This window comes from Perna viridis, chromosome 10, assembly GCF_037379345.1.
Source record: "Perna viridis isolate PV_CMFRI_1.1 ecotype Kerala chromosome 10, ASM3737934v1, whole genome shotgun sequence".
Classification (NCBI taxonomy): Eukaryota; Metazoa; Mollusca; class Bivalvia; order Mytilida; family Mytilidae; genus Perna; species Perna viridis.
Window position 1 is genome coordinate 22,728,541 of NC_142454.1, and position 22,232 is coordinate 22,750,772.

At 32.5% G+C, this 22,232-nt stretch overlaps 1 long non-coding RNA gene across 1 annotated transcript; it reads right to left on the minus strand.

Annotated features, from left to right (window-relative positions):
- Positions 1-1,109: 1,109 nt before the first annotated feature.
- On the minus strand, positions 1,110-21,388 carry LOC148604998 (uncharacterized). The gene is made up of 3 exons (XR_015916123.1): positions 21,261-21,388; positions 2,340-2,407; positions 1,110-1,189 (listed from the first exon to the last, which is right to left on the minus strand). It is a non-coding gene; the product is annotated as an uncharacterized LOC148604998 (long non-coding RNA).
- Between the last annotated feature and the right edge of the window lie 844 nt (positions 21,389-22,232).

Sequence of the window (22,232 nt, forward strand, 5' to 3'; positions counted from 1 at the left end):
AGGATAGAAAAGGTGATTCCTAAATAATTCATGTTTGTCAACAGAGATAGTGGTAATACCAGGGGTTTCCTAGGTCAGAATCTCCCCTTTTGCTGGACACATTTCAAGCAAAATTTTGGCAAAAATGAACAAAAAATTAAACTAAAAACCCTAATATTCAGGAACCCCTTTCCCCTTTTCAAAATCTCTGGATCTGCCCCTGAAAACTGAGATGACAAAAGTAACAGTATTTACACATGGTAAGATTAAAGTTACCTCTGATAGACCCTCAGTATTATAGCAGACAGAGAGATGATTACCAGGCGAACCTCAGAACACCACCTGTAAACCACAGGATGCATTCAATCTGCAGTTAACATACCTAAGTGCATGTCTGATGATAATTAAAGTCATTATCAAACACTCAACACCTTCTAAAATGAGGAAATAACTAGACATTTACAGTATTTATAAAAAGTGGACCCTAGTAACCCAGATGACATCACAATTTGGATGATATATAGTTTTTAAATTTATACCTGCAAAAAATTTGATACCACCATCAACACTAATGGAAAATTAGGAAGTAATTTAAGACATAATTACATGTCTTTGGCATTTGTGGTACTGACCTATTTTATATGGGCCTTAATAGGTACACAGATGATGTCATAATCATTTGATAATTAATGACTTTGTATAGGGTCCATGTAAAAGTTTGAGTATATAAAATTTGACATTTATTCAACATCCATGCATTATTGTATAAGTATCCTAATATCTAAAATATAAATGATAATTATAATGTCTTTGGTTTTGATTTAAACAATAGGGTCTCAATACATGATGACACCATTATGTTGACAATGAATAATGACTTCATAAAAAACAAATGTTAGTTCTAACAAATCACAAATATTTCTAGAAACTGAAAACTTATTGTTTGTTTTAACACAACATTTTTTCTTTAATTATCTAATGGGATATAATAAAAAATATCTAAAAAATAAAGATGTAGCTTTTCAGGAGCATCTAAATTAAGAAAGCTTTGAATTGAAGAAGCATTGTCAATCTTGCAGATTAATGATTATTGAACTTAAAATTGCCTTAGGAAGAACTATCATACTAGCCTGTTTTAGACAGGAAATAAGGTTTCTTCGGTTGTACTTTATTTGAGGTACACGAATATCTACACGCAGGTCAGGACTGGCTGAAATAAATATTAATAATTTTGATTAAACTCATTCTATGTATTATTTGGAAACGATGTGCTATAGTGTTAATGCATTCAGAGAGAAATAAATTTCACTTCTTTTGAAATCTTCAAGTAAATTTTAGGCCCTTTGTTAATTTCCATTGCATGATTTATTGCTTTGTGATATCAAGTTCAAGACCAAATACCCAAAGGGTGTCAAAAAACAATTGATAATGGATTTTTGGTAATTTTTTTTTTTGTTACTGTCTAATTTTGTCAATTTCAAATATATTTCCACTACTTCCAATTTATTTACTACATTTACACCATGATACCCAAATGTACTTAGCTGAAATGAATGATTTCGTCCTAGTGTAAATAGTACTTGACACGTGTCAAGGAGCTGCATCATTGTTGCTAGATTATTACTGTATTAACCTCACTTGCAATATGACTGTTATAGCTGACAGAGCAAAACATGATTACCCTTCCAGAGCACCTGATGTCACTCTCGGTTTTTTGTTGGTGTTCATATTTCTAATGTTTTAGTTATTTTCATGTAATGTCTTATTTTCCTTATCTTTAGTTTTTATGTGTAATCTTTCTTAGTATTTTCTCAACATTGTGTATGTGGTTTGACTCTGTTTCATGTCTTCACTTTTAGGCCATGTTATGGATTTTTACATAATGGAATCATCCAACTGCTGACACTTCGGTAATTTTTTGCCAATATTTAGATTATTCTGTGCAAAATTCAATTATTACAACTTTGCATGATCCTTAGGTAGACATGTACCAGAGTAAACACTGACAAGACAGACAACTTGTAAACCTTCAATGTCTAATCTGTATTCAGTTTCTGTTCAAGATGACCTACATAGAAATCAAGCCATCATCCTATGAGGATAGAAAATTAAACATGATTGTATCTGTAACCTGAAGTATGTACTGAGAATTATAAGGCACCATGCACAAACCTTTTCATCAAGCAAAAATGTTTTAATTTTAAAAAATTTACCACAAAATCACAAAATCTCTTGTTTCAATGCACATAACACGAAAATGCATTTTCTCAGTTCAAAAGGTGCACAATAACATGCAGGATGTACCAGTTTCAAGCAGATATTCATCAAACAGAAATGTCAAAAGACAGACAAATTCATACCTGTAAAATACCTGTAATGAGGCCTTCAAAGGATCTTGTGGATATAAAAGGAGGTGGTCAGGAAACACCTGGAAAATAGGAAATGATTAAACTAGATAATTCTATTAAGGGATCAAGTGGTTATAAAAGTAATACAGTAAAATGCAATTATCTTTGTGATGGAACGATAAAAAAATATCGGTTAATGTACTTAGTAGACCTTTTTAGGAAGTCGTCTTGGAAATTTTGTATGGTGAAAGAATAAAGAGAAAATTCATAGTTGGCAAAGGGCAAAACTATTGCTTTATTGATTCAGAAATAATAAATGTGTGGTTTAAGAGAGATCAGCTTTTTATTTAATAACAGATGTAGTATAGTACTTTATTTCCCTTCTTTTCTTTAGAACTGTCTAAGTAGTAGAGTCTAAAAATTACAGGCTTTTCTTCAGACAATCAAATAAATTTTTCAGAAGTATGAGGTCAGACTAAAATGTTTTTTCGTTAAATATTGATAAACCTGAAGTAACAAACTTGTAAAATTTGTCATATCATGCTCAATGAGTTACATGTCACAGAATTACCAGCTACAGCAAAACCTGTTTAAACGAAACCTTTTTTGGACTTTTAAAACAGATTTGGTTAAAACAGGAGTTCAGTTTACATAGGTTCTTTATATAAAAGGACTTTAAAAATTAGGCAGGCTTTCAGATTATTCAGGGTTCCATTTTGTCAGGTTTCACAGTATTGGATTATATCCCAAATTTTTAAATGCAGTCAAATAAAGCTTGTATATTTAACATTATGCAACAAGTATTTCATTCAACATAAATATTTTCTTTTGAAACCATATCTCTTATTGGTATCACAATACATGTGGGAATTCCAATGGGTTAAGGTCACAATAAGGTTATTTGAAGGGTCAGTTCTCTTTAAATATGTGGAATTTCTAGTGTCAAGGTCAACAAAAGGTCATCATGTATGTTATATTTTGAGTATCAGTAAAATACCTGCATGTTAGTGATACAATTAACAAAACTACTTTAACAATATCCCACACAGACCAATATTTATATCAAATTTCATTGAAATTATTTTGACGAAATTTTTCAAAGATATTAAATTATGTCAGAGTATCATAATAATTGAAATAAGATTTATAAAGCATTAACAACTTTATAGAGCACTGATGCGAACATAAAAGGTCATAAAACTACCATAAGCCATTTCAATTTAACTATTTAATGTTTTGATATTTGAAATTCAATATCTACAAGGTCAAATTTATTGTCATTTACAAGATAGATTACTTTAAAATCAGTCAAATTATTCATATAAGTGTGAGAAAGGCATTACATTTGTATCCGTTAGAGGACCATACACACCATAGATGGGAATATGAAATCTGGCCCCCTTTTTTTCATCAGTTGGGAAGTGTCTTTTACAACAGTACATCAAGACTAAAGTAGAACAGAAATAACAAGAATATGTATATAGACACACTAATTAATCTTCTCAACATTTGAACATATTCAGGTCCTGATAATTGGTAACATCTTCAAAATTATTCTTTATAAACTGCTTCAGTGGTCTCAAGGTTAAGCCTGGTCTCCTAAAGTATCAGTGGTTGGTTGCATTCCCAACCAAGGCATACCAAAGACTTGGTAGTCACTGTTTCTCTGCCAAACATGTTGCATTTCAAAAATAGAGTAAAAATGGTTGGCTCATAGTCAGAATAATGTATCCAAGTGTGGTGACAGGCCTATCTTTTGGCTGCAGCTTCTATGAGCTGGCACAATAAAGATCTGGCTCAGCATGCTGGACTAGGACGCAGCAGGGTCTGTATGATTGATTAATCTTTCAAATCCTGAAATGCTTGAAATATCTGCAATTGCATGTAAAACTACAATTTATCAATCATTTACATAATTTTTAGACCCTCTCCTTTTGACACCAGATTTGTCACAAAAAAACAAAACAAAAAACTTTCAGCCATACAAAATTAGAAATTAATTGATATGGATCTACCAGTATCAACTTTGATTATTTAGCCTAGCAGCCAAAACAAAAATCTCAGTCATTGACTGAATTTTCACTGAAACAAACCACAGGGGCGAATCCAGGATTTTAGATTAGGGGGGGGGGGGGTGCACAGTAAAAATTTTTTTAGGCTTAATTTGTGAAATATTCTTCTAGATTTGTGAAATATTCTTCTAGATTTGTGAAATATTCTTCTAGAGTGGGTGCAATGTAGATATCTTTTGTGGTAAAATTAGGAAGAATTAAAGTTTCAACCTAACACCGCCTAAATCTACCCATGACAACCCATGCTTTGCAAATTTTGAGGGGGGGGGGGTGCACGCCCGCCATGCCCCTGCCTGAATCTGCCCTTGAACCATGCAGTAGATAACAATAAATCACCTACCCTAGCAGCATTCTAGTTTTACCATTGTTAAATACAACCCTAGCCCCATATCTAATTTTAAATGATTGTGACATAAATAAACACCTTTAAAGTAAGAAGCAAGCATGACACTCAATCAGCCCACAGTCCTAATAGCTGGTTTCTAGGTAAATAAATGTCCACAATCTGACTTACTTAATTCTGATGTTTGGGTTGTAAAAAGACCTCTACTCATAAGTCACTCCAGTGTACTGTAATAATTTGCATAAAGAGGTTCCACACTAAGTGTACATATCTGTGAATCCTCCTACATTAGGAGGGGGGACTCCCACATAATCAATGATAAATATAGAATCTCCTACATAACTATAAGATTTGTGGGAGGTTTTTATTTCTATTTTCTCTGTGGAAAAGATAAAATAGCTGAATTTTTACATAAAAATTTGCTTTTCTGTAAGAATCTTCCGAATGAGGCAATGTTAATTGGGAGAATCTCCCACATGAACTGTTTCAAAGGTAAACAGGAATGAATGTAGGAATTTAGCAGGCAGTACAGTAGGGACAGCAGCTGTCATACCAATAATTTTTCAGATATGCAGTTTAAGGTTTTTACTCAACAAGCATACTGATCCCTTCTTATCAACCTAACTGAATCGTCGTTCTAATACAAATAGGATGCTATTCCCCTGGAGTGTGGCTTTGGAATAGCTAAAATACCTCTGTACAAGAAAATGCAGTCTACTGCAAACCAATTCCCAACAGGTAAAACAAGTAGCAAGTTCTTTCCTGATAACTCAAAAAGAAAAGTCAAGAACCTCTTTTTCATCAAATCTTAAAACAATGACCTGTTCCTTTATCTTGTCAACTGACATCAATGATTGTGTTATAGAGTTCAATGATTTACAAAAAAAAGTGTTATCAATGGGCCATTGTGACAACCACAATCAATGCAAAGGTCAAAAACAAGGTCACAATGACTTTATAGGCACTCAAGTCAAACATATTTATGTACCTAGAAAACAGAGTACATGTGAACCTTTTAAACAACTTATAATAAAGATGCGATTTGAGGGGCAACTTGGGAAGTTAGAACATGCCAAATAATATTAGATTATTATATATTTTTTCAACCAGAGGGAGTTTCTCATGCTTATCTTGTCGAGCAGCTATTTTGCTGAATTGTAAGGTATTAGTTTTTTTATTTTCAGTTTTCCTGACCTAAATATGTAAGTTTTGGGACTATTTTTCAGCGACGTGCTATGTGACGTCACATATGTTGTGCAGCTGTGATACACATCATTTAAAAAAATCGGTTAACTATGACGGTCGCGTTTAGAATTTGCGGAATAATTTTGAGATTTATTAATTTTAATCGGGTAAGTTACTGTATTTAATCATTTTCCATTGAAGACTAGAAAATATTGCCACAAATTAGCCATTATTTCATATGCAGTAAACAAACAGACGGTTATCTGGGTCGTCAAATATTCCTGCGCTGTTGCTTGTATGTCACTCGAGGACATCAAAACTGGCGATAATTTTCATTCTCACTTGACTAGCGTGAGATTGAAAATTATCGTATAGCAAGATCAAACGGATTTTAAACAGAACAGGGATAATACCTAAGAACGGGATCAACAACAGTTTCGTTCAATTCCAGATGTTTGGTCATATCAAAAATGACTAACAAATTCCTAGATGAGTCTAAAACATTTAAGCTAAAACAAACAAATTCCTAGAAAGCAGGTTTCTAGATAAGAATCTAGAAAATCTGAAAGTGATAGTTCTTAAAGAATGTCTTTGCTGCTTCAAAAAAAGAGGTCAGAATTTGCAGTTATGTAAGCATTACAAAACCCATTACAGGATTTAAGGTACATTTTCAGATTTGTTGCAACATATACCACACACATACTACAATGGCATTTTCATGTGGGCACTAACTCTGTTACTACTACATTTGGACTATAATTGTGATGGGCTCTAGAATTCCAGTCAATGGTGTTGAGCAAAATATAGTTATGAGAAAGTTACATTTGGAAGCTTTGCAAGTTGATTTCTGTTCCAGAAAAATAATTTTAACAAGCATTCCCTTAGATAAGGGCACTGCCATATATTAATATCCAATAAAGATATTTTATTGTTCCCATCAAATAAGGCACAGCTACTTGTCTACTAAAGCTAAGTGTTTTAGAAAGATAGCCAGACAGTAAGCTTCATTAGAAAGTGAAGTTACAGAACCATAGATAGAATTATAAATGATATCACTTTCTCTTCAAATCAATAGACAAATCTGGCAAACAACCAAATGGCCATGTTTTACAGTTGTACAACTTACAGACAATCCTATCAGTGGTTTGTGCAGTTTATGGCAATAATATATGCCTAAGTACCACACAATAAAAGATAAGACCAATGCAGTGAAAATCCCATAAAATCCATTAGACAGGAGAAGGGATACTAAGCCCATGTTTTGCCTAATATTTGAAAAACTATGTAAGTCTTAAAATTTCACAATAAATTATCTGATTAGGGACTCAAATAATTGGACAAGAAAGTAAGTACTGTAAACAAATTAATTTTCGTAGTTATTAATTTTTGCAGATTCTTTCAAATGAACATATTCAGGGTTATCAATTTCGTGGTATCAAAAAAATGATAAGCGTTATATATTGTTAAAAATCAATTTTGCAGGTACTATTTTTTACACATTTCTATCCACCGTGAAAATAGTGGAAAATAGTACCGGTACACCACGAAAATTAAAACTTTTACGGTACATGAAAAACTGAATATAATCACTGAGGTATCATGTAATATAATATACCAGTACATATATGTTTTACCAGTACACATGTTGTATTATATCTCTATTATCATTGTCGGCTGATATGATCACATCATTAACTAAATTTATTTTATATAGACTACATCTTCCTATTCTTAAGAGTAAAATAGACCCAAAAAAGCAATATATACCTTTAGTTTATAAATGGCATTCTAAATAAGGAATAAACACAAATTTTGTACTACTGAAAGGGAAACATTTCTGGTTTTTAGAAAAAAATTGTACTATTATTATTTCCCTCTTAGCTTTAGACAGCAAAATACTGTTAGAAGCCCTGAATGCTCTTTTTAACATCATTGAATATTAGTACCAGTACATATGCAATTAGTGAAATAATAATCAAGAGCTTTTAAACAGATAATACCACTGTACTAGGGTCCCTTATCACATATTTTCCATGATAAAACACCATTACTGTTTAAAATATAAAACTACATTATAAATATCAAAAACAAATTTGGGGACAGAAACCAGCCATAAATATCCCTTTCCCTAAGACTGCATGAAATGACAAAAAATATTACATTTTCAATAATCAACAAGCATTTAGAATGTTTAATGATTTGCCTTGGTATGCATGCAATAGGACTGTATATAGACTACAACCTACAATTTCCGACCAAATCCATAGGCATATATATATATATGTTAAGTGGATTGTCAAGACGGGGTGAACTAAGAGGATTCCCTTTTTAGAAAAAATATCAATAGTCCCCGTATCCCTCTTTATATTGGACCACACAACTCAAAGGTCATATAGGTTAAATTAGTTATATTATTACCATTTTAATTCCAATAAGTTTTGGTACAAAACATACAATATTTTTTAAACTTTTATACATGTGAAACATGAAAATGCAATTTAATTATCTCAGAACTGTATACTTAAATTTTTGTGAATCATGTGACAGAGCAAAACACAGCAAGATAACTTATATTCATTCAATTGAAAGATATGACCAAATTGAGAAAATATCTACTGGTAGCACGTCTGTCAGGCTTTGTAGCTATTTACTGACAATTCCAGTAAAATGTTTTCAATCCTTTGAGGGTATAGAATGAACTTTTGAACCAAGTATGATTGAGGAGTACTTCAAAGTCAGATTTTTGGATTATGCAAAGCTTTTTTATGATACTACTAAGAAAAAATAAACTGCTTCAAGTCTACAGTGCCATGATTTGTTCAGCTAAATTCAGTATCTAGGATATTCCTTAATGAAATGTTATCATTTATAGTTTTAATAAAACACTAAATTTAGCACTGAATCATTGCTTAATGCATCGTTATATGTATTTAACACACATCACAAGTCAAACTCAGAAAAAAATGTTTTTTATTAGTTCTATACAACATAAACAACAAAAGTGTAAACAACATATTTTAGAATAAATCTACAGCTGTCAAAGACAAGATTTGAAATCTGAAATTCATTTAGTCATGTCCCTAAACTGTTTTATGCAGTGCAAGCTAGCATTTATCTTAAAAAAATTACCATTTCTTTAAGTCTAGATGAATTGAGATATCAAGGTAAATACACCAATAAACATAAAATATTTAAATTAATTTTAAAATTTTCATTCAAATCTGGCAATTTGTCACAAATTATTGCTAGCTTGCACTGCACTAGATATTTAGGCTACAGCATAATTGCATTTCCAGACAAAAATCTGTTCTGGTAAATCAGAACATTTATTTCCAAATTTGATGTTTACACTTCTGTTGTTAGCAAAATATGGCTGCAGTAACATGTTTTGTGGAGAAAGGAATCATGCATATACATAGAATATAGAAGCATTAAGCAAAGTTTTCAGGAACATAATATTTGCATTTTTAACATATTGACTAAAATTATCTTGACAACTGTCCTAGATTTCGACTTAAGCAGAACCTTAAGAAACAGTATAACAAGTTTTTCAGCTCAATTAAAAGATCAGAGTGTATCAAATCAGACCATTATGATTTTGTAGTAAGGCTAGATCCTAAGACCATAATCTGATATTGCCATACCTGTTAACCCTCCCACATTCGGGGGAGACGCCCACAAAAAAAAAAATGAAAAACTTATTATCTCCCATATAGAATGTCAGATTTGTGGAAGGTTTTTGGTTAAAATTATTATATTTTCTGTGGAAAATACTACAGTAAATTATTGAATTTTTAACCCCAAAAATTCACCATGTAAAAATCTCCCACAGTGACAATAGGGGAGATTATCCCACTTGAGCTATTCCAAAGGTATGAATCAGAAACCATTTAGAATTTCAAGCTAGGCTTTATCCAATTATCATATCTTATTTTGCAGTAAAATTTAACTGATGTACAACTGAACTTAACAAGGCAAACATAATTCTAGTTGATTTTACAAACAACAGTCTTGACAAAGATTACTGCTCCAAGCTCATCCAGATATCCACCCTGACAAAACTTATTCCGGAATCATTATTTTACACTGAGATGATTTCATGTACAAAATATAGGGCCATAAATCATTTCATATGTCTATCAAAGCTGGCATCATTCCAAAGAATATATATCCCATGGCAACCATTAAAAATGAATAATGGAAATTCTGGAGTCGAAATCATCATAAACTGGAGAATATTTTACATATAGGGATATATATTTGGTAGGTGGAGTAATTCATGTCTTACGTAACTTTCAGCTAGCATCTCTGAGGTGCTTATCATCAATTTACATCTGACAGAGCTTGACAATTCAAGAGTCAGAGCCGACACAAAAACATGCTAATAAAATAAGAAGTTCTTTTCACAGCCAAATTGATATGACTTCCAGTATATAAGTCATTATTTATTTATTCATACATGGATTTTATATGAATTTTTTTTCTCCATGGAATGGAGTTCAGAGGGTATGGAAAACTAGGACCCTTTAAACTTCCATAGAACTGTGAGCAACAAATAAAGAGTCTGCGACCTACTGACTGGATAAATGTCCTAATATCTCTTCTTGGCGTGAATAACCATCAACACTATGGACTATCTCCCTTTGCCAAGATCTGATAATAATCATCTTCCTTCATGCACATGCATACATGATATACATACCCTACATGTAAAATTTAACCAAAATCCATTGAGAAGTTTAGGAAGTGGTATTTTCCAGTTACATGGATAAGTAAACAATTTAAGTAGCTGTCTTTGTAAGAATCATGCAAAATCTGAAAAACGTGATACACCTCAAACAAGGCTACATATTTTTATTTTTGTAATTAAGTTGTTTTATGGGTCTATATTAATAAATGTGTAATATTCATTCAAAGCTGCCTGCTCTTAGGAGATAATCAACATTGAAAATCCAATAGATTCTATTGTATTTGAGTGTCATTTACAGAGTTGTCTCCCTTACTTTCGAATTCTACAGTGCATTCTATACAATTTGTTATCTCCTATGAGCACGGGTTATATGAAAAACCAAATGTTCATTTCTGTTTACTAAAGCATTTTAAACAAAATATCAAAAATAAAAATATGTAGGCTTTCCAACCATCTATCACATTTTGCATCATTCTTAGCTGGAGTGCTACTTAAATGGTAATTCCATTAAACCCTCTTCAACTTTGTTTTCAGTGGTATATGTCTAGTGTATAAATAAAAGTTTTCTACCTGAGCCCACAAATAATGTTCATTAGGCATGTCTTTTTCAAATTTCATGCACAGAGGGTATATTCCCTATATGAAAGCTTTACACCTCTGCCACACTTGGTATTTAGCCCTGCCTCTTTATGCAAACCAGTACAGTACAAGCGAACATAAATAGCTTTCCAGATTTGTAATGAGTGGTGCTCATGCCTTGTGAATATTTTCACATCCTGTATGTCTGTAGAGCCTATAAGCTGGGGGAGGGATACATAGTGATCAGGAAGAGATTATAGATCTACAATTATAGGTCTACAGAGGAGATTGGTCTTTTTATTAGAATCTCTAGGTTAACAGATAAACAGAACTTATTACTAGAACCACTGTCAGTGAATCTCTAGACAGGTATCATATTTTACCACTGTCAATATTTTGTGAGGAAGGTTCTATATTTTTACAACTGTGCTAATAATTCTTGGAAAGTTCCAGGTTTTTACCGCAGTCCTATTTCCAGGATTAGATCACATGGTTTTTCTCAACTAGCTCTATTACCACCAAAAAAATAAAAGTTTCATAATTTTTCTGTCAAATGTTAGGTAAAGTAACAAGCAGAAAGTTTCACAAATGAATAATAAGTAAGTAAGAGTTAACCACACTTATAAGGTACAATAGAACTACATGTAAATAAATTACAACTGATATCAAATACAAAACAAGTAATGAAAGAAAAAGAGGCCCTACATTTCAGCCTTCTTCAGGTGTAAATGACAATGGACAAGAAGAGAGAACCCTATCTGCCTGCATCAGACAAAACAAAGCATACCAAATTTGACATAATCTACCATATTGCCAACTATGCAGGCATATTACTGGCTTTATTAAAAATAATACTATAACATCATGAACATGCTAACTAGAGAGACTTAACAAGTAATTTTTCACCAATTGTTTATTTTCCAGTTGCTAGAAATTGTTTGTCCTTGGAAAACTTCAAACGTATTTAATTAGCTAACATGTTTAATCATGGAAAATAAGGTTTAATCACCTATCAACAATATCATGCAAGTTTGAGTTTTACAGCAAAATCCATTAATTACTATGGAAGTATTCAATATCTAATATAAGCACCAACTTCAACTGGAAGTTTAAAACCTGACTTTAGGCTGTAACTATAGTATGAAAGAAAAGCAAAGGTACACAATACATTGTATATGACATATTTGACAAGGCATCTTTGTCCACTCAAGCTTTGCAGGTTGCACAAAAGCAGTATGATAGTTAGTTTATACAATTGAAACAATGTTGATTTTTGTCAACAAACCAATCAAATGGCAGGATTCTCATCAAATTAAAATATTACTTAATAGAGACAATCCCTTAGAAACGTACATGTAGGGATAACCAAGATGAAAGGTTAATACATGTATCACCAACTTTTTATACAACAGAATAAATTTTAAAAATCTTTGGCCTCAAAATTTGTCTTGTAGTAACAGTGACCTTGACTTTTAGCCTCAAACCCATTAAGACCGACAAAACCAAAGTTTCAATGCAATCATAATAACAGACATACAGACTGATGGGGAAAAAAAATAACAAGAAACAAAATATAACAGAAAAAAAATATAAGCAGCAAACCCTTGAATGGGAGAATAAAAACATCAAGATAAACATGAAGTTGCAAATGTTGTCATGCTAGATATATCCCCACTTGACGGGAAGTAGATGTTGGACATAAGAGAGAAAATTTTATTATAGCCCATCCAGGAATGCACACATGCTCCAGGGGTTCAACATTCTTTTTCTTTTCAAGCTTCGAAGGTCTTAAAACTTTCCATATTAGATTAAATGTTCCACTATAGGGAGTTTGAAATTCCACGATAAAGTGTGAAAATGAAATTCAGAGTTTCAAGTCAGAAATTTAGGTTCCTGGGTATTGGATTCCCATTAATTTGAAATGACCCCCCTTATGCACAGACAGACAGATCAAAATACAATATCATAACTGCACAATAGAAGATCTATGTCTACTTCAGGCTTGTAATGAAATATAATACACCATGAGAATTATTATGTTTAAATACAGAATTTTTATTGAGCAAAAAAATTAACCAGAAAAAAATAATTAGTTCCTCAATTTCTTTTAGATTTAACTCAGCTGTACTAATTAAGAAAAAGTTAGTGATTTATGGTGACAGGGACAACATCTAATTCCAGCAATAAAAACACAATGCAAAAAGGATGGTACAAACAAAATAAAGCAATTGACTAGTGTTCATTTTAATTTTCCAATTTTTTTCTTCTCTCATGAATAATGTTTTAAATACCGGTAGACCATTTTATGTTCACATGGGATGCTCAATGAGCATATTTATATACACTTCCTTGATGCTAATTATTTGTTCTGTCAAAAGTCCTACCTGGTGGAAGTATATTGCCACACATTTATCAACTAGCCCACAATTAACACAAAAAAATGTACTTATTGTCCAGAGCTGATACAGACAGACACATGAATGGACAGAGTGATCACTATATTGCATTTGCCACTTTTTTATGGCAGGGCCTAATTAATAGGAAGTTTAAGATCTGAAAACAAATAGTCTATAAAAACTCCTAATCTAAATGTCAAAATAGGAATCTAAAACCAACCAAGGACAGTACCATGTGCAATACAAGGAATTAAGCCTCAAAGGTTAAGGGGCTTTAAATTTAATAAGAATATAAATTTTGGTAAGCAAAATATAATTCAAGTCAGTTTGGTCTGACTACTGGGTTAGTAAATAACTTCAGGGACCTCTGGTCTACCAGCAGTTGCATCGACCAAGTAGTTTCAAAAGACAACAAGAAATCTGTGAGCAATGGCTCACTAGTGATACCCTTACTTTCAATAATGATATAAGAAAAATAAACATGGTAAACAAGATGTCAAATTTTTCCAAAAAATTATCCAATAATAAAGCATACCTAAAGGAAGTATGTGTTAAAATTTCAAGTCACTGTGATGAGTAGTTGCTGAAAAAGTGCAACTTTCCAAAATATAAAGGCAACAATAAACAAGATCCTCAGTAAACAGGAAGTTTTACAAAAATGAATCCCATTAATGGCATACCTACAGGAGAAATGATTATAAATTTCAAGCCGCTGTGATGAGTAGTTGCTAAGAAAACTGTGGCAGAAAAAAATTGTCATGGACAAATGGAAACACAGATACACAGACACACTGGCAAAACCGTTAATCCCCTCTGCTTCAAATTGGGGGTATAAAAAAGTACCAATATTATATTTTTATTGTAAAGGTATGCTTGTACAAGTGCAAGACTTTATAAAACTGTAGAGTGCTAGCTAAGATTTAACTAGAACTATAATAATGGTCAATCTACGCATATGTTACTATTTTAAGGCAAGAAGCATAAAAATGAGCACCAACATGTTCATTGGTAATAAGGCTCCAACTTCTCTTCCTTTTTACAACAGTTTCACAAAGAAAATATGGAAAAATAACTAAAATGATGAAACACAATAAATGCACTAACATATAACCTAAATCCAAGACAGTAAATATGGGTCTCACTAGATGGTTGTGTTTTTGTTTTTTTTTGTTTTTTTTCGAACCAGTATTTTGTTAATATTTAAAGATGATACAAAAAAATTTTCACCTGTACTCAAAAATCCCATGCTACTGGCACAATTATATTATTTTGAAACAAACATCTTCTTTGATATCCCAGCAGGTGACAGTCTTAACAATAAAAGTTACAACCGACCACCCAAAAGACAAAAAAATATCGATATTCTTTTATCAATATCAATTTCATAAATTTTATAATCTGTTTATCGAGGCGTCAAAATATCAAATGCACTCCCAAATATAACATGTAACATACACTGTTACTGTCGAATATAAAGTATACTCCCAAAGTTATCATGCAATGTATGTAGTAGTCAATTTCATAAACATTGGTATCAGTTATATAACATCTTTGATCTTCTTGTCCATAAAAGTACAGGTAACTTCCTAACATCGCATGATGTTCCATACAGCATGCTATGGGGAACTCTACACCTTTGATCAGAACTGTGTATTGCTTTACAGTAATCAAGTACACTCACCTGTTTGGGTTCACAAAAAAAATATTGGACCAGGAGCATATAATGGTAGTGTCTCACTCCATATCCTCCAACTAATGCCTTGAATGTTGTTTTGAATAGCTATGTAGTGTGTTCTATTTGGATCAGGGGCCAATGATACCAGTGTCATCCTCCCTAGAGTGTCAGCATCCTTCTCCAATCAGAGCCTTGAAAGCTGTAGTGTGTTCTGTTTGGATCAGGGGCCAATGATACCAGTGTCATCCTCCCTAGAGTGTCAGCATCCTTCTCCAATCAGAGCCTTGAAAGCTGTAGTGTGTTCTGTTTGGATCAGGGGCCAATGATACCAGTGTCATCCTCCCTAGAGTGTCAGCATCCTTCTCCAATCAGAGCCTTGAAAGCTGTAGTGTGTTCTGTTTGGATCAGGGGCCAATGATACCAGTGTCATCCTCCCTAGAGTGTCAGCATCCTTCTCCAATCAGAGCCTTGAAAGCTGTAGTGTGTTCTATTTGGATCAGGGGCCAATGATACCAGTGTCACCCTCCCTAGAGTGTCAGCATCCTTCTCCAATCAGAGCCTTGAAAGCTGTAGTGTGTTCTATTTGGATCAGGGGCCAATGATACCAGTGTCACCCTCCCTAGAGTGTCAGCATCCTTCTCCAATTAGAGCCTTGAAAGCTGTTTTTACTAACTGTAGTGTTTTCTAGTTGGTTGTGTTAGATCTTCCTATACCATATATAGAAAGCTGTCATGCTTTGTTTTGACATGTAGAATACCAGTAGAATATCAACTGAAATTCCCTACAGGGTCTTTCCTTTTTACTGCCCCTAAGAAGTTAATTTGTCTCTTCTGTAATCAAATACATATATATTACAAATAATGTGTAATGAAATAAAGTTGACAAGAAGATGTATCGAATATGTTCATACATACAACCTGAAAGTTAACACAAAATTGTTGTCCCTCAAACCTGGATTCAAATTCCACAATACGACTTGCCTATATAAAGCTTCTGTCAAAATATCAAGTGGCTGTGATAAGAAATTGCAAAGAAAACTTAAAGAAAAAGGTACAAACAAACCAACAGAAGAATGGATGGACTGACATCATAACCATTATATAACGTGTTATATAAGACCTAATTTAGAAACAAACTGACAGACAGACAAATAGATGTAAGGATATTACGTAAATCTAGAAACCAGTCTTACTGTAACATATTAACTTTTGTCATAACAATGTCTCAGCGAAGTTTACCAGGCTTCATAATTACTATCTAGGTAGTTACATGAAAGTCATTGTAGAATGAGTAAACTTTAAATAAAGTAAAATAGCTGGAGTGAAATAGATACCGGCTTCATAATAACTATCTAGGGAGTTACATGAAAGCCATTTTAGAATGAGTAAACTTTAAATCAAGTATAATAGCTGGAGTGAAATAGATACCGGCTTCATAATAATTATATACGGAGTTACATGAAAGTCATTGTAGAATGAGTAAACTTTAAATAAAGTAAAATAGCTGGAGTGAAATAGATACCGGCTTCATAATAATTATATACGGAGTTACATGAAAGTCATTGTAGAATGAGTAAACTTTAAATAAAGTAAAATAGCTGGAGTGAAATAGATACCGGCTTCATAATAATTATCTACGGAGTTACATGAAAGCCATTGTAGAACAAGTAAACTTTAAATAAAGTATAATAGCTGGAGTGAAATAGATACCGGCTTCATAATAATTATCTAGGGAGTTACATGAAAGTCATTGTAGAATGAGTAAACTTTAAATAAAGTAAAATAGCTGGAGTGAAATAGATACCGGCTTCATAATAACTATCTAGAGAGTTACATGAAAGTCATTGTAGAATGAGTAAACTTTAAATAAAGTAAAATAGATGGAGTGAAATAGATACTGGCTTCATAATAACTATATAGGGAGTTACATGAAAGTCATTGTAGAATGAGTAAACTTTAAATAAAGTAAAATAGCTGGAGTGAAATAGATACCGGCTTCATAATAACTATCTAGAGAGTTACATGAAAGTCATTGTAGAATGAGTAAACTTTAAATAAAGTAAAATAGATGGAGTGAAATAGATACCGGCTTCATAATAACTATCTAGGGAGTTACATGAAAGTCATTGTAGAATGAGTAAACTTTAAATAAAGTATAATAGCTGGAGTGAAAGAGTAATCAAGGGAACTAAGGTTATAGTGGTAATCAAAAGAATGTAATCCAGGGACAAAGACCAGACATGGAAAACAGACATACACAACAAAGAACATAAAGTGACTTAAATCATACATACAAAGTAACAAAAGTAAATGAGCAACTCGGACTCCACTAAAAACTGGGAGCATGGACAAGGTGCACCGGTAGGGTAAGCGTCCTCTGCCTATCATATTCCTGATTTTTCTTTTAAAAAAAACAGGATGTTTTTTTAAAAAATTGGAGGTTAGGGGAGAAATTGTAGGCAAAGCAAAAAACATATTTTAATTGATTTTTTTCCAAGTAGGTACCCGGTACATTAAAATATGCACTAAATATTGATATGGAGTTTTTTATGTCTGTAGACTCATTCCCAACATACTTTTTCTTGTACTGCTCATGAATCTGAAACCATTTATTTGTCTAATACAGAACTGTAAACTTGTTCATTCAGTGCAAATGAAGAAATAAAAAGGGACTATAGAGTACTGTACATGTACATCTGTTTGTGGGTACTCACTTGTCATGTTTGAACATCTCCATGTTTGTTCTAATCATGAAATACATTATGATTTATCAAAATTTGCAGTAGCACTTATTCCAAAAACTAAAACACAGAGGCTACATTCCTTGTATTAAAAATATAGCTCCTTTGAAATATTCTGGTAGTTATTTTTGCTGGATTTGGCTTCCTATTTTGATATTCAATGGTTTTGAGTACTTCTTGTATACAATTTACTTATATACACATGTGGCTCTTAATGCTGCTGATGAGAGGTTACTCATTGAAATATGTGCACAGTATACTGGAATTTGCAATATTTATATGATTGGTATTTGGATTTATAAACTAAAGACCTAGCCAAATGCACTGGTTTAAAACTCCCCTTTTTCATCAAAATTCATCAATCAATGAATACTGGCAGTCATCAATACACCAACCTACAAAGTACATAAATTACATGCAGTAAAATAGCGTACTGTCTATCATTATACGGTGAATTACAAGCACATGAACGCTTTGTCAAGATGTATACCAGTATGTCTAAAGCTCTACCATTGAGATGTAACAACAGCAGAAAGAGTACAAAAGACCAATTCACTCATGTTGAAACACAATACTTATCTTCATCTATCAAATCTTTTTTTCGCATTCTCAGAAATAATTGAAGATACAGAAAGTGCCTATGAACTTTCAGATCTATCAAATTCTAAGAAATCCTCTACAAAATACAAAAAATGACAACATGACGTATCAGTTTTCTACATGAAAATGAAACTGCAACACAAATTAATTCCTTTTACAGTTGAAAATCCCTAGACAGCATTAAGGAAAATCAGATTTCATTTCCAAATCTTCTTTAAAGCACATCCATGATTGAATTACCACCATCCCTAATAACCAAATCTTGACAGATCATACAAAAGAATAGTAAAGGGATAAAAACAAAGCTATTTAGGTTGTTAGAGCTTTTACAATTCAAACTGTAAATTAAGTACAAATTATGCAACTTCTTCATTCATCCAAGGTGAGGTACTGTAATGACTGATTGATTGATTAATCTGTTCACTGGATGCACTCTATTGTCTATTGTCAATACTTCATATATGTTAGGATGAAATATGAAAGCTAACCTAGGTTTTATCCCCTGTCCAGAAAGGATAGGACTGTAACTGTGGTTAGTTAAAATGGAATGGACAAAGATTTTTTAATTGAGAATTTGATAAAATTCCACAAGAATTCCTGAAATCTTTGATTTCCAGCAATCTGATTTGCCAAAATGAAGTTGTAGAAAGATGGTAAACCAAACCTCCCTTTCTTTGGACAAATATCAAAACCACTGTGGCACTTCAGTTTGGATGATTAACTGGAAATTCAGAAATTAATGTGGGATTTCAACCTAATCACATTTTACTTCATTCATGGTCTCAAAAACCATAAAAATACAAACTTCAGTACACTACAAACAATGGTTCTTCCATAGCAATGTCTAATTAAAATACATAGGGAAGGGCTGCGCAACAGGGGCATATCCAGAAATTATGAAAAGGGGGGTTCCAGAGGGTTTTCAGTAAAAAGGTGCGTCTAGGCTATTATTTTCTCATTTTGTCGAATTTACGCACAAAATTAATTAAAAAAGTTCCAACAAAAAAGGGGGATTCCAATTCCTGTAACATCCACTAAAGTAATCACAACTGGAATAATACTAGATCAAAGTACTGCAAAAATACAAATGTATTTATTTTTTGGCATTTTATTAATTTTCCAAGTTGACAAATAAGCATGAAAAAAAGTATCCACCAAATTTATTTTTATTTCTATAAACCACAAAATATTGTTTCAAACCTCAAAAACTGATATAGTGACTATGTTCATTTGACAGGATCCACAAAAAAATTATACTTATTTGGTCATCTAAAAGGAGGAAGATAATAACTATAGTTAATAAAACATATGCAGAAACATAGAGTTTTCATGAAGAACAAAAATTCACCAAATTCAGTTTGTTCGAAGGTTATAAAAAAATTTATGTACTGGTATTGCATAATAAAAATACAGCTATAAAACTCCAAAAGCAATGAATAGACTCAATAATACATCATAATTGTTTTTCATATAGAATATTATATCATTTCCTTATACCTTGTAGAAATAAAGAAAATTGCCTGTTAGATGTGCTATCATTTATCAGCTTAAGTTTCATCGTGCAGGAAACAATTCATCACAACAAATCTTCTTATCATAAAATAAAATCAATCTGTTCATTACAAACCCGGAAATCTGTGACAAAAATTTCCTGAATGGGAAGACAAGGTGATTGCAATACAGAGAGCCTTGTCTGGTTTCACATTTACTGCCTTAAACAGATATGTTCTACTCTATGGCCAAAACAAAGAGTATATTTTTTTTTCAATTTTTATGTAATAGCCATGAATATATCATTCTAAGGCTATCCGTATTGGATGATTCTCCTGCTGAAGTACTGCCTAAAATGGGTTTTTGGTCTTCCTGCACTTGTTCATAAATATACTATTCTTTTCCCTTTGACTTTGAATATCTCTATCAATGGTCATTATTTTATATATTGTTATATCGGTTCTGTCTCAACTAACAGGACTATGCTAGACTTCCTAAAACACACACAGTGTGTAGGAGTTAAAAGTTCAAATGATTACGACCTAACTGCATATATCACTTCTGTAAGGACAATATTGTACCATTTATGTTACACAGCATCTACATATGTGAAAGTATTTAAATTCGTGGATATCAATTTTCATAGATTAGGGAGGAAACACAAGTTCCTGGATTCTTGAATTGGTGGTTTTGAGGTTTTTAGTACTGTATTCTTCCGTGTATACTGCACACATTTTTCAACTTTTTCTTTGTACCTCATGGAAGGGGGTGTGCGATATACACCAAAAGAATGTGCCCTCCAAAATGTTCATCTACATATATAGCAAGTCAATGACACTCTGCACCTTACAATACAGCATGCTGGTAATCAATCAATGAAACAGAAGTGGTTTATACAGGTGAAATTATTTCACATGATTTTCACATGAACTGATGAAATATAATTTTTGACAGAATTCACTAGAAATACATGTAATTCAAGCCTTAGTGTGGTTTTTACCTACATTCATGTTCAGTAAATTTCCCATAAAAATCATAGTTTACATGAATTTCACATGAAGATATATTCACATCAATTTCCTGCGGACAATAATTGCTTGTGACACAATTACCATATAATTGTTCTAAATAGACCAATCTAAAGCAAGGTTAACTGACTCACCTTCATAAGCTTTTCTTTACAACTCCCCAAGCGTACCAATTGACTTCTATAAATTAACTGACACCAAAATGGAGAGAGATTACCATTTACAGACATAAATTATTTACTGGTTAAGAAATGGCAGTGGAAGAAATTATTTGTAGAATGGAAATTTCTCAGTGGAATCAATATCAACAGAGCTGTATCTGGAAGTGATATCTTTTATCATGTTAAAACATATTTACATGTGTCAGGTTATCTGTAATTGTCTCATTCATTTGATGGAAATAAAGCTATGACGAAGTCCTGTGGAGACAATCTGGCTGTAGATTATTGTAGCTACAAGTACAGATTAGAAAAATATTCTTGGAAAAAATACAGCAAGGAAAATAGTTAACTTCAGGGAATAAAATTGATCTCCCCTTGATAAAATGACTTAGGAAATGTAATAGTGGTGAATCAAGGGGGAGTCAGAGGTTTGTTACTCCTTCATTTGTAATATTTTTTGTTAATTTTATGCTTTATTTGGGCAAAAATATGTACATAATAGCCTGAAACCCTCCTTTTTTCTGACCCCCTCCCTTCCACAAAATCCAAGTCTGAATTAACTGGGCCTGGTTTCATAAAAAATCTTAAATTGAGATGTTCCCAAAATTCTTTCTGAACTCAAATTTTGACCAATCAAATCAAATGAAACAGAAGATTTGAAAAAAACTCCAGATTTGAGGAACATCTCACTAAGATTTTTTATGAAACCCAGGCGTGGACAGTTGAGAGATTTAAACTTTCAATCTGACATACATTAACACTTACCATGCTGAATGTTTGAAAAAATGTCTAGATTTCGATATTTTGCAAACTTATGCAAATTATATGCAAATTAGTTGCATCAAGGTGCTGATACTGATTGTTTTATACAAGTTAAAGGTAGGTGATCACAGGTTGGGGTGGATGAGGTGAGGGGTTCTGGGAGGATGGGTGGGCATGTGCGGG